The 16,693-nt window shown below is 45.1% G+C and overlaps 1 long non-coding RNA gene across 3 annotated transcripts in view; it reads left to right on the forward strand.

Annotated features, from left to right (window-relative positions):
- The first annotated feature begins 4,271 nt into the window (after nt 1-4,271).
- Nucleotides 4,272-16,693, forward strand: part of LOC131516085 (uncharacterized) — a 41,852-nt gene continuing 29,430 nt past the window's right edge. The window contains exons 1-3 of one of the 3 annotated variants that reach the window (XR_009263850.1): nt 4,274-4,401; nt 5,006-5,200; nt 10,122-10,468. This is a non-coding gene — a long non-coding RNA (uncharacterized LOC131516085). Of the gene's footprint in view, nt 4,402-5,005; nt 5,449-10,121; nt 10,469-16,693 lie in introns of those variants that run through there. The other 2 variants (XR_009263849.1, XR_009263851.1) reach the window with 2 other exon arrangements.

Raw genomic sequence — 16,693 nt, forward strand, 5'->3', positions numbered from 1 at the left:
TTGTGATAGCAAAACAAAATATTGTAAAATCCTACATGTCCTATAGACCACTGGTATAAAAATTATGATTTATCCTTATAATGAAATACAGGGCTATAAAAAAGAAGTGAGTAGATCCACAAGTACTGATTTCCAAAATATATTGTTACATTTAAAAAAATCGAGATATAAAAAGCTGAGTAGAAGACACCTCCACTTGTCTAAAAAGAAGAGAGAGGGCTGGTATATTTACATTACATTTATATTAATGTAATAGTGGTTGTTGCCTCTGATGGGCAGTCAAGGGTCTGGGTGAGGAAAGATTTTCTTTTCACTGTATATTTTCTTTTGTTCCATTGGGAAAATGACTATTTCTATAAAATATTACATTTTCTTTAAATTAAAAAAATACCTTAATTCCAAGCATCTGTTCTTTTGGGAAGCCTTGGCTGGCCCACTCCCTCCCTTCCCAGCCAATTTCTCCTTCCTTCCTACTTCCTGATTTGCCCAGGTGTTTTGAATGTAGTTCACCCCATTGTACTGAATGTAACTGCCTAAGAGACTGGATTCCCTAGAAAACCAAGAGCATATAGAAGGTAGGATTGATATTGTATTCATTTTTTTAAGTTTATTTATTTATTTTGAGAGAGAGTGAGAGGGGAAGAGAGAGAATCCCAAGCAGGCTCTGCACTGTCAGCACAGAGCCCGATGTGAGGCTTGAACTCACGAACCGAGAGATCACGACCTAAGCTGAAGTCAGATGCTTAACCGACTGAGCCACCCAGGCACCACAATATTATATTTGTTTTTAGGTTCCAAAGATCCAGGCCCAGATGATACACATGCACACACACTTTTTTTTTTTTTTTTTTGGAGTGAATTGAAAAAGTCTAGCAATGGGTCTCTCCCACCACTGTCCTGATCCTATTCTGGTTGTCCAAAAGAGAGTTTAAGCTCTTGTAGACTCACCTTAATAATCTGGCCCCACCCTATATTATCAGATTTTCCCAGCAAACCCTCTCCGTAGCTCCAGCTACACCTGATTCTCATGTTTTTTTCCATTGTTGGTTTGTCCTGTTGTGTTTGATTTTTTTTTTTTTTTAATCCAGTCTCTTCACACTTCTTGCCTTTGCACAAGCAGATTCCTCTACTAATGTCCTTTCCTACTTTCCTGGCTCAGTCTCTTTCAAAGTCCCTTCCTCTTTCGGGTTGGTGATACAGTGGTGAGCCCAGCCGTCTTCCAAAAGAATTTCCCCTTTGAAACCTGGCTGTTTTTCCTCTGCCTTAGTCAGATAAACTTGATGTTCTCATGGCTCTCTATCAAACTTGTGATCACTAGTCATTGACTGCAATTATCAGTTCCCATGTTAGTTCACTTGACAAAAATAAGGACTCTTCTAAGACAGGGATTTTTACTTTTGCTTATCTTACTGGTCCTGGAATTTATGCCTGATGCACCGAAGGACTCAAAAAATAATTGTTGCATGAATGGATGAATGAACAAGGTAATAGTAAGTGCTCGTGATATTTTGATGGGCTGCATGTGATAGCCATCTGTTACTTATTTGTGGTAACATAGTTGTATGCTGTGTGTCATATTTCACACCTCAGCCTGGCATTTTGAACCGGGAGCGTTCAGTGGTCGTTACCACTCTAATGCAGATGGAGAAACCTAATTAAATGTGTCCTTTTTAGGTCCCTTAAAGTAGGATTTCCAGGGGCGCCTGGGTGGCTCAGTCAGTTAAGCATCCAACTCTTGCTTTTCCGCTCAGGTTGTGATCTCACGGCTTAGTAAGTTTGAGCCCCACATCAGGCTCTGTGCTGACAGTGTGGAGCTTGCTTGGGATTCTCTCTTTCTCTGCCTCTCCCCCACTCACGCTCTCTCTCTCAAGATAAATAAATTAATTTTAAAAAAAGTAAGATTGCCAGATTTAACAAATAAAAATGCAAGTTGCCCAGTCAAATTTTAATTTTCAGGAAACAACAATAGTTTTAGCGTAATTATGTCCCCAGTATTACTTCTAAAAAAAAATTATTCATTGTTTATCAGAAATCCAAATGTGACTGGATATTCTGTATTTTATCTGGCAACCCTACCACAAAGGCCGAATTCCCAAACCCTGTCTTCCTGTGTTCAGACCTGGGTGATTCTTCTTTGAGGATTGTGCGAACTATGCAGTCTTACCATCTTTGTTAAATAAACGACCCACATCTCCCAACTTGGCTTACTCATTTTTCTTTTTACATATTTAAAAACTTTGCTTCCTTCCAAAACTCCTTCATTTTAAACCATCAGAGTTAGATTCTAATTTATAGTAATTTAGACTCTTAGCCACTTAATTGCAGAATTGGATCTGAGAGGGAAAATCCATGTGACTCTTTGCATTTCAACTTTCTGTATGTCTTCTTTCCATCTCGAAACGGAGATTATGTCCCAGCACCGTAGGCTGCCCACAGGAGGCATCAGGGCTGCCCTCCGAGGTTAGAAACCTTTATCAATCTCCTCCAAAAGCTGTTCAGGTTGTAAAACGCCACTTCGCTGTGGAGGAAGGGTAGAAGCCACACTACCAAGCACTAGCACCTTCACTGGCCAGCTCAGCAGCCGTGAAGTATTATTACAGACCAGGCTTTCCACGGCAAGACTCCGTAAAGAGTTAGAAAAAGCATCTCATCTGACATGGGCATTTTCAGATTTCAGTCTCTTAGCCCTGGTAAATCTCGTAGGCCAAAAATGTAGACACGAGCAGCGCCTGCACATATTTTTGTTTCAAAGGAACATTTCCCCTGACATTAAAACACATTCTCCTACAGCTTAGGAGCGACTGACAACTCTACACCACACACCTTTTTGTTACATGTAATTAGCTTTCCCTGTGGTTCTACAAAGTAAGATAATGTCACAAGTGTCCTCTCTTCTTTAACATCCCAACTTGAAACTTACAGGCTAAACGTTGTCCTACGCGTCTAAACTCGCGCAAAAAAAAAAAAAAAAAAAAAAAAAAAAATCCTTAGTGCTCAAATATCACAGCTGTGAGTTCTGAAAAAAAACATAAACGTCCACCAAATTACTAAGAAGTGGTGATTGGAATGTGACAGAATTTACATTAGGAGGGGAAAAAGGGACATTTTAAAAAGGGCTTGGGGTGGCGACATAATGTGACTTAATAAGGCAAAAAAGCATAAGGAAAATGGCTCAGTCCTGGAGTGGAAAATCCATTTGCCAGGGCCACGACAAGCTTGGAACATCACCTTCACATTTCGCAAGGATCCATTCTGACACAGAGTCTGGGTACAGGAGTGAATGGGTATGCCCGATAGTTTACAAAGGAAAAGACAACTACTACCCAGCAAACCAACAGAGGAGGAACAGAATAAAGGACCATCTTTCATATTTTAAAACGGATTGAACAGAGATTCAATATGTCAAGAGCTTTACTTGGGGAAGGCCAATATTTCTTTTTCACCCCGATGTTTCCAGGATGGCTTCTAGTAAATATAGCTTGGTAAGGGGAATAAATTTAGAGCCACGGAGCGTAGTAGAATATATCCTAGATGTTTACGTTGCAAAAACCAGGAGAATTAGGTTATTTATTTGTTCTTTCAGAGAAGTAAGACAGCAATAAACCTATCCCATAACTTGTACATCATAAGAGTTTTGAACATGAAGAAAGTTCTTTGACGACTAAGAACCAGGAAAAATCTCATAGATTATTTATTCTACCGCAAAAACTGATCTATAAAGAGAGGATAAATTTTTGATGCACGTTGAACCCATCCTGTTGCCTCTTAAACACGTTTATCTTGTTTTTTTTGTAAGGTTTAGTGTGTTCTAATCTGTCAATCCATCTGTCAAAAATAGGTTTACTTTGCTTCAGAGCTGAATCATTTTTAAACTTGTTGCATAGTCTATGTAACTTTTTCCCTAAAGTTGTTCCTTTCTTCCCGTTCTCGTGTTTAGTGGCTCTCTTTGCACCAGAGCCGATATTTCAGGTGTTTGGGGTTTTCCCCTTTTCCTGGTTATATGGAAGCTTATTCATTTCGATATTATTTGCCTAATTGTAGATTTAGTCCTATAGACCGCGAAATGAATTTATTTCCTCTAGGAAGATAAAATGGAGACTCCACATCTTAGCTTACAAGGGCCACTAGCGCAGGGGCTTCGGGTACGAAATGAGCTGGTGCCTTTAAGAGCAGCCGCGGTAATTTTCCACGGCTGGGACGGCCCCGCCCACGCGGCAGGGGGCAGGGTGCGACGGAGTGCGGCTGCGCGGCGCAACGCGCGCCTCCCGTTGCCAGGATACCGCCTCCTCTACCCCCGGCCCCCAAAGCCCTTTTGTTTCCAAGATGGCCTCCGAGTTCTGTTTTAATACGCACGGAACAAAGCCAATTGAACACCCTTAAGCTTAGCGGAAAGCGAGAATTGTACGACTGGCCTTAAGAGTGTCTGTTGTCAATTTTTATTTAGAATTAGAACTTTACAAAAGTCCTCTCTGTTGAGGTTGTCTGGATGGGAGAAAAATCGGGGATCGCCTCAGGGTGTGTGAGCCGTGGTCTCCTAGTCTTTTGGCTTCAAAGTTGGGGATACGTTCGTTTCTTTTGATAAGAATTCTGTTTTTTCCTCTTACGCTAGCTCAGGAAGAAGTGTTTTCAAATTTAAACCGGTCTATGACGCCCCATGTTAAAGACCATATAATTAAGTGGAGCTCAATCAGGGTAATTCCCCCTGGCCGTATCCGCTCTCCTTTAAGAATACCTGTTGATTTTTCTGTTTTTCTTTTTCCTGAAAGGTTAGGTTAAACCCAGATTAATCTCATGGTACCATTATCATTATTCTAAGATGGTAAATACCTCTGGGGATAGGAATTATGTTTTATTCATCTTTACGTCCCAGAGGCGTTTCTGTCTATAACAAATCTTGGAATAATGTTGCTAAATAATCCTAATTAATTTTTGAGGCTTTTTTACTAGCCAAGCACTGTGCTAAGAGGCGGGTACTATGAGATAGCTTTTCTCTCCTGTTTTACAGGTAGGGAAACTAAGGCACCAGAAGGTCGAGTAGTTGCCGGAAGCATCGCAGCTAGTAAATGAGGGAAACGGAGTCCAGCCCAGGCAGTCTAAGGAGAGCCTGCGCCAGGCTGCCGCTGTGCCACATGCTGCCTCCGAAAACACAGCAGGGAGTCCATGATGTCTTCTAATTGCAGCACTTTTGGGGGACGAGCGTGTAAGTCTCTTTCCCTGAAATAATGTTCCTCTTTGTTGTGAATAGACTTTTCACACTTGTATCAGTCAGGGCATTTAGACGCTTACCAGACCCCGAGCTGGAAGACACAAATTCAACTAACCTTGGTGGCAGGTGTTGGGCAAATAAAATTAAAAACAAAATCTTCTGCCAACACGAAGAAATCTTTGCATAAGTAGAAGAGAAAGACAACAGTTTCATCACTGAATAGAGAAAGCATTAAACCGAAATAGGACGTGCATCACATCAATCCATTGAGAGGTTGGAAGGACAGAAAGAAATTTCACCCTTTTGCACAGCTAAGCAGATACACCCTATCACATACCTGTTCTCAGAATAACTAGTTTTAAGTAAGAGGACTTGGCACCATTTGTCATACAGAGTTCATCTTGAACTCACCTTGGCAATTGGTAGCTGGAAATCGCTATTAGCTAATTCGCATTATCCAAAGGAAAAAGTAAACTTACACCTTTATCACAGGAGGTAGGTTTGTAACTTGGAACGGGGAACCTGAGTTAGACTCCTACCCTCCCACAGAAATAGGGATGCTCTCTTCCTTGGTGATTACATTTCAAAGAGATGGCTCCCAGGTCATTCCTGGGTTGTAAAAAGGGCAAGAGGCTTATTTAGCTTTTAAAAAGGTTTACATGCCTCTCAAAGGGGCAGGGAATTTACAATCACAAATTTTCTAAAGTAAATGTTTGACTTTAGAGACCCCCTTCTGTACTAGGGAAATTTATTTCTTTAGATTTATATTTACCCTGACACGAGATACAGAGACCACTCAGGTCAGCTCTTCCAATCAAGGAATCTACTTGGATTCAAATTTTCACCTCACCAGCCCACCTTTTCACACAGACATAATAATGAGTTAAAAAGTAGGAAGCCAGGAGAAGCATATTACCTAATGCTGAGGGTTAGGTTTTCTATTTTAATTCGAATTCTTACTTCCTGGTTACTTTGAAATTACATCTAATTTCCAGCAGATGCTGAGTGAATTTGCGTGCTGCACTAGACCGTGAAAATGTGTCTAAGACCTGCCAAACAGACAACTGGCTTTCATGTACTTTTGAGTTCAGTCTTAACTCTTCTGTCTTCCCTCTTCATTGCACAGCCTTGGACATGTCTGACGGGGAGGACCTCCCCCTCCCCCAACCTCTTAAGCCTCCTCTGCCCGACCTCAGCTTCTTTAACAAAAGGCTCAGGTTGCTTGTGGCCTCCCTGCCTTAGCATAGGGTGATACCTGACACTGGACCTCCTTCCTCTACGTTTCTGCTTGTGTCACTCAACTAGCAAGACAGCTCAGCATACCTACTTTCTGGAATCATTTCCTGACCAGCCTCCCTGCCCACTAACCTGCATCTGACTTGGTCTCCCCTGGGCACACATAGACATGGGTGCCTAGTCATGTTAAATGTATTAGTCCATAAACTTCTTGAGATTGAAGATCTTTCTTTTTTTTTTTTAATTAAAAAAAATTTCAAGGTTTATTTCTGAGAGAGAGCAGGGGAGGGGCAGAAAGGGAGACCCAGAATCCTAAGCAGACTCCAGGCTCTGAGCTGTCCGCACAGAACCTGACGCAGGGCTCGAACTCACAAATCATGAGATCATGACGTGAGCTGAAGTCGGATGCTTAACCAACTGAGCCACTGAAGCACCCCAAGATCCAAGATCTTTCTAAAAAAAAAACAAAACAAAAAACAAAAACAAAGGCTTTGAAGTCCCAACACCTCACAGCAGGGTGCCTGATGCTCAAACTGGTGAATCACAGGCTTCATCCAGACCACCAAACTATTTTGTTTAACTCTTTTTAAAATTTGTTTTTTTAAAAATTCCAGATCACATTTTAAAATCTGGATTTACCTACAAACCAGGGTCTTTGACATCTCTTTAAAATTAAGATGTGGCCATCCTGGGTCTGCTCCACCAGGTACCTGGTAAAGATACTGGCCACTTTATTGATTTATCTTTTGACGTTTATTTATTTTAAGAGACAGAGAGCATGAGTGGGAGAGGGGCAGAGAGAGAGAGAGAGGAGGAGGAGAGAAAGAGAGAGAGAGAGGTACCTGTTTCCACCAGGTACCTGGTAAAAATACTGGCCACTTTATTGATTTATCTTTTGAAGTTTGTTTATTTTAAGAGACAGAGACAGAGAGCGTGAGTGGGAGAGGGGCAGAGAGAGAGAGAAGAGAGAGAGAGAGAGAGAGAGAGAGAGAGAGAGAGAGAATCCCAAGCAGGCTCCACGCTGTCGCCACAGAGACTGACAAAGGACTCTATCTTAGGAACCCTGAGATCATGACCTGAGCTGAAATCAAGAGCCACGGACCCAGAGACCGCCACTTTAGACAGGACAGGAGCTCTCCACTCTGCCTCAGCCTTTGCCACTCCCTATCGTTTTCCCACTGAAGCCAAGTATGAGGTATCATTTATAGTGAGTGTGCACTGATATTTTTCTTAGAGTAAACTACTTCTCAGTACCAAAAGAGAGGCAGCAAGACTAAAGCATCTTCTGAGGATAGTGGGAGAGAGCCCATTTCATAGTGGGAGAGAAGAGTTGTCTCTGTGTTGATTAGACATATAAAATATGTCTCTCTCTATTTTTCTTAAAATCCACCTGCTTTGCTTATTTACATTTGTTCCTGGCCACTACGGATATTTGAGTTTTTGACCTGTACATAGATACTCAAAAGCTATTTGAAGAAGGGAGGGAAGAAAAGAGAAAAGAAAAATAAGTTCAGCAGATGGTTAGGATTCCAAACTTTTTAATTCAACTACTTAAACAGACTTTCCAATTTACCACCATTATCCAGTCCTTCAGTTTCTCCCTGAACATCTACCTCTTCTGACATTTGCGGCAGATTGGTCGAGCATGCATGTGATACTCAGATTCCGATAGCAATTTAGCAAAACCCAGTGAGGTAGATTCATACATATGCCCTCTCTTCTTGATGACTCCACAGGCATAGAATGCACACAACAAAAAAGTTCACTTCATTCAGGTAACTGGTTTTCAGAAGCTTAATCACAACACTTTAAAATAGATAATGTTTGATGGATAGAACTGATAACTATTCTGTAAAATTTCCTAATAAGAGCAAATTGTTAGTCCTGTTGCAATCTGTGTTTACATATCACAAGGAGCATCTAAATAAATACTAACTTTTCTCTCTAAACACCAGTGAGATAAGAATCACCGATGTGATGTGCGTACAAAGTAGAATATTGATGTTCTGTGTCACGTAAAACTGATCAAGATAACAAAACCTTACTTAAGAAGTTTCAAACATTGCTTAATAGAGCTTTTGTTTTCAAGGGAGGATTTTTAATTATCATTTCCTCCTAAATTGTCATAGCTTAGATTTACATTGTTTGAACGGGCATCCTATCTGGTTTAAAGGGAGTAGGGAATCTTTCTGAACACCTTGAGTGTTTGCTGTCCTTTAATGGCATTATTAAGTTGGAATGATAAAATGGAATGATAAAATGCAAAGTACTCCTTTCTGCCCTGAACGTGCTGTGACATCATAAAATGAAGCTCAAGTCACCTGTCTCCTTTTCCTTGCCTGGATTTAAAAGCCATTAAGTTATTGTCTTGCCTGGCCGTACCTGTCCTTTTCAAATGTGTGGAGCTACTGGGGCAGTGGTTGGTAGTGGGCTTTGTTAGGAAAAGCCTCACAGTTAATTCTGACATATGCTGTCTTTAAGAACCTCCAGTGTTCCTGTTAGGCCCACTTAAAAACAAGTGAAGGCTATACAGCAATTGGGGAGGGGTGTCTAAAGGAGAAGGGTGCGTTAGAGAATTTTACATTTGTTAACACTCGTTGTGAAAGACTTCTATGCACTTGGAGAAAAAACAATCGGCTATGCAAGTTGTGTTTCTTTTGGACTTGAGAAAACCCAAAAGAACCTACCACCCAATAGAAAGGACCTGAAAGCAAAGTTGGGAGTCCTGAGACCTGTGATTTCTTGAAAAGACTCCATGATTTCTTGAAAAGACACTGTAAGGTTTGGGTAAGGTGGCTCTGCTGCTGAGAAAATGGAAATAAATTGCCTCTTTCCGCACCTAGAAAGCTGCCCAGAAATTCACATTTCGTTCTGTGTTAGAAAATCCAGAGCACGTAGTAGGGTTTGTTTATTCTGCCATCTGATCACAGTCCTCCAGATATTTTAACAGTCATGCTCGATTATGTTGTTGGCACAAGGACCACACAATCTTTAGTAGCTAAGGAAGTTCGTTGGCAAATAGATTCCTTGTATGTGATGTAAAAACAGGCTTATTCAGAGAACTACACGTTTACTTGTGGCTTGATGTGAGAAACTGAAGCTTTGATTATTGCTGTTTCTCTAAGCATGCTGTAATAACTGTGTCCTGTCTACAAAAACGGAGAAATATTGAATCTTTGCAGATTCTCGTTAGCTTCAACCAAGGTAGCAGCACAAGTATTTTGATCCCTCGCTTTATTTTTAAAAAAAATTTTTTTTAATGTTTTTTATTTATTTTTGGGACAGAGAGAGACAGAGCATGAACGGGCAGGAGAGGGGCAGAGAGAGAGGGAGAGAGAGAGGGAGACACAGAATCGGAAACAGGCTCCAGGCTCCGAGCCATCAGCCCAGAGCCTGACGTGGGGCTCGAACTCACGGACTGCGAGATCGTGACCTGGCTGAAGTCGGACGCTTAACCGACTGCGCCACCCAGGCGCCCCGATCCCTCGCTTTATTTTAAGGATACTGCCAATCGGCTGCCTAGGTGGCTCAGTTGGTTAAGCATCTGACTTTGGCTCAGGGCATGATCTTTCGGTGTGTGGGTTTGAGCCTCACGTTGGGCTCTGTGCTGACAGCTCAGAGCCTGGAGCCTGCTTCAGATTTTGCGTCTCCCTCTCTCTCTGCCCCTCCCCTGTTACAGAGCCAGGCTGGATCACTGACGGAAGAACCAAGCGGCACTCCTGGAGCGGAGATCTTGGAGGATCGGAGATTTATTTACATTGATGGGCTCAGGGGAGACAGTTTCTCCAAAGATCTGAGCCCCGAGCAATTGATAATCTTACAGCTTCCGCATTTGTGCCCATGGCTGAGAGAGACAAACAAGCCAAGGAAGAGGGGGAGGGAGGACTGGCCTTCGGACAAATGGAGAAGGGCTAACCTAAGAATCTCGAGTGTGCCTGCCACATTCCTTTTTCTTTTTAGGTCAGGGTTTTGTTTTTCCCCCCGCATCATTCACCCACTTTGATGCCTTTAAAAATCTTCCTTTTAGTAGGTGTCATCTTTCTGTCTTATCGATTGATATCCTTGAAGGGCTGAAATACATGCTGCAGTTTGGCATGTGGCAGTCTTTTCAATGAAGCACGCCAGGGTGTTTAGGATGCGTGGGCCAATGGTTACGAGCAAGGTTATGGAAAGGAGTGGTCCTGCCAGGGCAGGGAGCAAGGTGTCCAACTTGCGAAATCCCATCCTTTTCAAAGACTGTTACCCTTTTGTTGTCTGTGTTGAATTCTTTCTGTCAGTTCCCTGACTTTAGTTTTGATTACTCCTAATTGGTTTACAAAATAACAGCATTCCTCTCCTAGAAAGATGCAAGTGCCTATCTTTCCTGCAGTAAGGAGATTGAGGACTCGCCTATTTTGGAGGGCTACTGCTCCCAGGGAGCTTATTTGATTTTGTAAGGTCACCAGGGAGTCAGCGACCCACTCCACTTCCTCATTTAGTTCCTGGGATAGCTTGTGGTATAGTCCTACAGAAGAGTCTATGCCTCCTCTCCCGGTTCCTATCCCTGTAGCAATTCCTATTTGTCTTAGGATAGGTAGCCGGACTCCTGGTTTAGCCTGGGGCTTAGGGCTAAAGGCTGCCAGGAATTGGCCTTCAGTGTATACAGATATCTGTGGTGGGGGTGGGGGGTGTAGGAAGACTAGCGCATCTGAGTCCAGTTGGCTTCTAAGCATTGATAGGCTGAATTGGAGCATAGGCAGAAAACCCCGGGAGGTGAGCATAGGGTTTCATTTTTATCTATGGTTAGGTTTTTCCTGCATAGGGAGGTCCCATCTGTATCCTCAGGGAGTATCCAAGTTAGATTAACAGCATTTGTGAGAAGGACCCCTGTAGCCAAGGGCCCAATTAAGACAGTAGCATTTGTTGTGAGATTTTCAGGAGCTTCCCAGTCCCAGGGGACAAGAGTGGCTAAGTAAGCCCTTCCAGGGGAGAGGCAAACGCATCCAGCAAATCTGGATGGTGTTTATGCCATGGAGGACCTGGTAGGTGGTGTTGGCCAGCGCCAGAGAGTGGGAAATCAGAAATCATTTGATTAAGGGCCGAGAGGTTTAGGCCCCAGTAGGGTGTTGGAGTGGTCGCCTTTATGGCTGTACCAGCTTGGCCTGTGTATTTTTTATAACCTTTTGAAGGGCCTTATCCTGCATTCCTCCCCCATCTGACATTCCCAACAGGGGAAGGTAAGTAAAGCAGGCTTTCTTCCCTTTTGTAAGGCCCTTGTTTTTGCAGAGTCCATCTGTTTTGATAATCTCTGTGGCCCAAAATTTATGTGACCCAGCATCCTGTGACTGGCAAACAAAGCCCCCACCCCCCAGCCTTGTAACATTTTCTGTTGAGGTGAGGGAGCTGAATGCTTTTGTTTTCTCTGACTTTCCTCTTGTTACCATCTTATAACAATCCTCAGGACATTGTGGGTATGCAATAATTGTGAGGGTGAGAGAGGTTAGCATAAGATCTAAGGAATACATAATAGCCCTCCCATCCAGAGGAGGTAGGTGAGACCCAACATAAGCTTTATGACCCATGTCCAATCTGTTGAGGCAACCTCTGCTAGTCCGATGGCAAGAAGCAAGGCAAGAGGCAGGGGTTGACAGAGTTGCTTGAACAGGGGTGTTAAGGATGGTCCAATTAATCCGTCGAATCCTCAGGCTTCGGCCAGGCTTAGACCAGCCAGCTTCTGGGACGTGGCTGGAGCAGGGCTGAAGGTCTCAGGAGTCGGAGTCTTCCAGAGGGTTAGTTTGAGCAGGTCTACTGGGTCTGGGTCAGCTCTCCAGGTCAGAGACTCCTCAGGACTGGCTCTCTTGAGACCCTGGGATGATAAACCCGTGGGGTGATGCCTGAAACCTTAAGGGCGGTAAGGGTGGTTAAGATAACAATGTGTGGCCCAGTCCACTGTGGTTTAAGAGGTTTCTTTTTCCAGTCCTTGACCCAGACTGAGCCTCCTAGCAAGAAGGGATGTACTAGGGACCCTAGGAGAATTGGGGCTCTCTCTATATCTTTGTAACTCATTTAAGGTGGTCTCCAGTGCCTGAAGCTGTTCACTTATTCCTTTATCCCCAACCTGATGTAAGTTTCCTGGAAGATTTCCCAGGCATGAGGGAGGCCACCCATATATTAACTCGAAGGGGGAGAAACCTAATGTCCCAGGTGTGCAGCAAGCATGCTAGAGCTAAGGGCAGTAAATCTGGCCACGGGAGGCTAGTCTCTTGACAGGAATTTGCTAAGGTTTCTCTGAGGGTGCAATTCATCTGCTCTACTTTTCCTGAGCTCTGGGGCCAGTAAGCGGTGTGGAGTCCCCAGGTAATGTTGAGAGACTTAGTCAAGGTCTGCATAATATCCGCCACAAATGCGGGCCCATTGTCACTGTGACTTGTTAAGGGCAGGCCCAACTGGGGCACGATTTCCCGCAGGAGGACTTTAGCCAAGTCTTGGCTTCATTCCATCCTGGTTGGGAAGGCTTCAACCCATCCAGAGTATGTGCACATTATCACCAGGAGGTATCTGAACCCCTTGCTCGGCCGCACGTCTGTGAAGTCTATCTCTAGACCTTCAAAGGGGGTAGCTCCTATTCTTTGGACACCTGGCGGGGGCCATGGTGCAGACTGAGCATTGTTTTTAGCACATATTATGCATTGTTCACTGGTAGCTTTGCATAGCGCTGGCCATTGGCTGATGTAGTAGTGTTATTTGAGGAGGGCCTCTAATGCAGTCTTTCCTAGATGAGCAAGTTGGTGATACTCCTTGACTAGGTGTCCCCCTGTTGCTGATGGAACAAAGACACATCCATCTGGCATAACCATCATACCTCCTCAGTCAGGGTGGCCCCTTCTGCCACAGCCCATTTTCTTTCTCCTCCAATGTAACTGGGTGGAAGGGTTTTCACTGGAGACATCAGGGTCCTTGCAGGCCTATCTGTGTCTTTGCCGGCTGTGGCCTTGGTTGCTTCATCTACCAGGCGCTTTCCCCACGCTGTGGGGTAGTCTACCTTCCAGTGTCCCTTAAAGTGGAGGATTGCTGTTTCCTTTGGAAGCCAGATGGCGTCAAGGAGTTTTAGTATTTCTTTCTTGTTTTTGATAGCTTTCCCTGCGGCAGTAAGGAGCTCCCTTTCCTTATAGATGGCCCCATGTACAGGTACAGTAACAAAGGCATATCGAGAGTCAGTGTAAATGTTCGCTCGTTTGCCTTCACTGAGGGTGAGAGCTCGGACTAAGGCATACAGTTCAGCTCGTTGTGCTGACCACCCTTCAGGTAATGTCTTGGCTTCTAAGACTTCAGTAGTTGTGGTCACTACATAACCTGCTTTTTGGGCACCCTCCTGTAAGTAACCCCTACCGTCATTAAACAGGGTGAGCTCCGGATTTTTTATAGCTTGATCCCGTAGATCTGGGCAGCTAGCATAGACCTCATCTGTTACTTTGGAACAGTCATGGTCGGGTTCCCCCTCTTCCGTGGGGAGGAAAGTTGCTGGGTTTAATGTCCTTACTGTTTCGAGGGTGACCCACGGGTTTTCACAGAGGAGCCCTTGGTATCATGTTAGCCAAGAGTTGGAGAGGAAGCAGTGCCCCTGTGTGTTCATGAGGGACATAACTGTGTGTGGGACCTTGACATTAAGTCCTTGCCCCAGGGCAAGTTTGCTTTCTTAATGAGTAGGACTGTGGCCGCTAGTGCCCTAAGACATAGTGGCCACCCTGCGGCAACAGGATCCAGTTTCTTTGACAGGTATGCACCTGGCTGTGGCCAAGGTCCTACAGTCTGAGTGAGTACCCTGAGTGCTATTTTGTCTTTTTCATGTACAAAGAGATTGAAGGGCTTTTCTGTGTCTGGGAGGCCCAGAGATGGAGCCGGCCTTATAGCTGTCTTTATTTCTGTGAAGGCTGTTCTCGCTTCCTCAGTCCACACAGGGGGCTTCTGATCTGTTCCCCCTAATAGACCATAGAGGGGTCTTGCCACTGCTGAGAACCCAGGGATCCAGATGTGGCATAATCCTGCAGCCTCCCAGGAATTCCTGCAGGCCCTTCTTTGTTTGGGGCTGTGGCAAAGAGATGATGACCTTCTTCCTTTCCAGCCCTAGTTCTCTCTTTCCCTGGGTGAGGAGGAAACCTAAGTATGGGACCTGCTGCTGGTAGATCTGTGCCTTCTTCCATGAGACTCGGTACTCCGAGTCTGACAGGAGCTGCAGGAGGGCCTTTGTGCCTCCTGTGCAGTTTTCTTGGGTGTCGCTGGCAAGGAGGAGGTCATCTACATACTGGAGGAGGGTGCATCTCGTGGCTTCTCTTGGAAAGTTGGCAAGGTCTGCAGCCAGTGCCTCCCCGAAAAGGGTTGGTGAGTTTTTGAACCCTTGTGGAAGGTGGGTCCAAGTGAGTTGCATTTGATGTCCTGTATTGGGTTCAGTCCATTCAAAAGCAAACAGTGGTTAGCTCTGGGAAACTAGGCTGAGACAGAAGGCATCCTTTTAGATCCAGGCAAGTGAACCATCTGGCTGATCCTGGAATTTGGCTGAGGAGCATGTATGGGTTCGGAACCACTGAATGCAGAGAAATAGTTATGTTGTTGATGGCCCATAGGTCTTGAACCGGTCAGTATCTTCCTCCTGGCTTCTTGACTGGCAAGAGTGGGATATTCCGAGCTGAATGGCATTTAACTAGGATACCCGCCTCTTTCAGTTTGACCAGATGCTCTTGGATGACCATCTTAGCTTCTTGTGGAAGTGGGTACTGCCTCTGCCTCTGAGGCTGGGCTTCCGGGACGAGTTCAACAGTGATAGAGGGGCCTGATTTCGGGCTAGTCCAGGTGGGTTACCTTCAGCCCACACAGAAGGGAAGGCAAGCCTAAACTCTGGCGGGCTACAGGGTCGGGTCTGGGCACAGAATAGTCTCCATTCTTCTCTCGGCATGGTGATTGTTAACATCAGGGTCTCTTCCTGCTTTGGGTTTAATCGGAGGCTGGTGTGTCCCGTGGGCTCAAAAGTTATTCGAGCCCCAGGCTTGGAAAGTAAATCTCAGCTCAGGAGGGGAATAGGGCAATCAGGTAGGTAGAGAAACTCATGTCAGACCTTGTGGCCCCAGAGTTCACATTGTTGAGCCTGACAGAAAGGCTGTTGTACTGCCCACGCCTCAGTAGCCCCAAGGATGGTTGCAGTCTTTGGCTGAAAGAGCCACTGGGGAAGTGACGACTGAGTGCTCAGCTCCAGTGTTAACCATAAAAGTCACTGTTTGGTCCCCCACTTTCGTTCTGATCGTGGGCTCGTGGGGGCCGAGAGAGAGAGCCCGGTCCCCCTCAGTCTGAGTCTATTTCTGTGAGGCCGATGAGGTCTCCTTCTTGGGGTTCTTCCTTGTATCAGCTAGGCTTTTGGGTCCCCTTATGGTTAGGACAGTCATTTTTCCAGTGTCCCTTTTCCTTACAATAGGCACATTGATCTTTCACCAAGGGGGCTCTGGGCTTCCCCCCTTTTGGTGGTTGAGGTTTCCCCATCTTTGTATTATCCTTTTCGTTTAGGGTAGCAGTGAGGAGGGTGACCTTTTTCTTTAATTTCTTTTCAGCTTCCCTTTCAGCTGTGACCTCCCTGTTTACGTAGACCCTTTTGGAGACCTCTATTAGCTGAGTGATATTCGTACCAGCAAAGCCTTCTAGTTTCTGAAGCTTCCTCGGGATATCTGGGGGGGCCTGAGCCACAAAGGACGGGTTTACCATTTGTTGGCTTTCCTGTGCCTCAGGGTCGAATGGAGTGTAGACCCGGTGGGCTTCATAAAGTCTTTCGTAGTAGTCCCCGGGGGACTCCCCTGGTCGTGGGGTGACTGATGTTGTCTTGGTCATGTTCATGGGTTTCCTGGCCCCTGCTTGGATTCCCCAGAGGAGGGTTTCCTGGTATCAGCGGATGTGGGCCTGTCTGTCGTCTGTGGTGAAGTCCCATGCTGGGTGTTCTTTGGGAGCGGCCGCCCTAGCCCAGGCAACAGGGTCAATGATTCCCGCGGGGGCATGCTCCTCTAGATATCGCGGGGCCTCCTTCATCACCCTCCTTCTCTCTTCTCTGTTAATCAGGGTACAGAATAGCTGTTGGCAGTCTTCCCAAGTTGGCCGCTGAGTCCGGAAGAGGGACTCCATCAGATCCACCATTGCCTGTGGTTTCTCAGAGTAGGACGGGGTGTTGTGTTTCCGGTTGAGGAGGTCAGTGGTGGAGAAAGGCTGATAACACGTCATGGAACAGCCGGGCTGGAT

The sequence above is a fragment of the Neofelis nebulosa genome, chromosome 7, assembly GCF_028018385.1.
Source record: "Neofelis nebulosa isolate mNeoNeb1 chromosome 7, mNeoNeb1.pri, whole genome shotgun sequence".
Taxonomy (NCBI): Eukaryota; Metazoa; Chordata; class Mammalia; order Carnivora; family Felidae; genus Neofelis; species Neofelis nebulosa.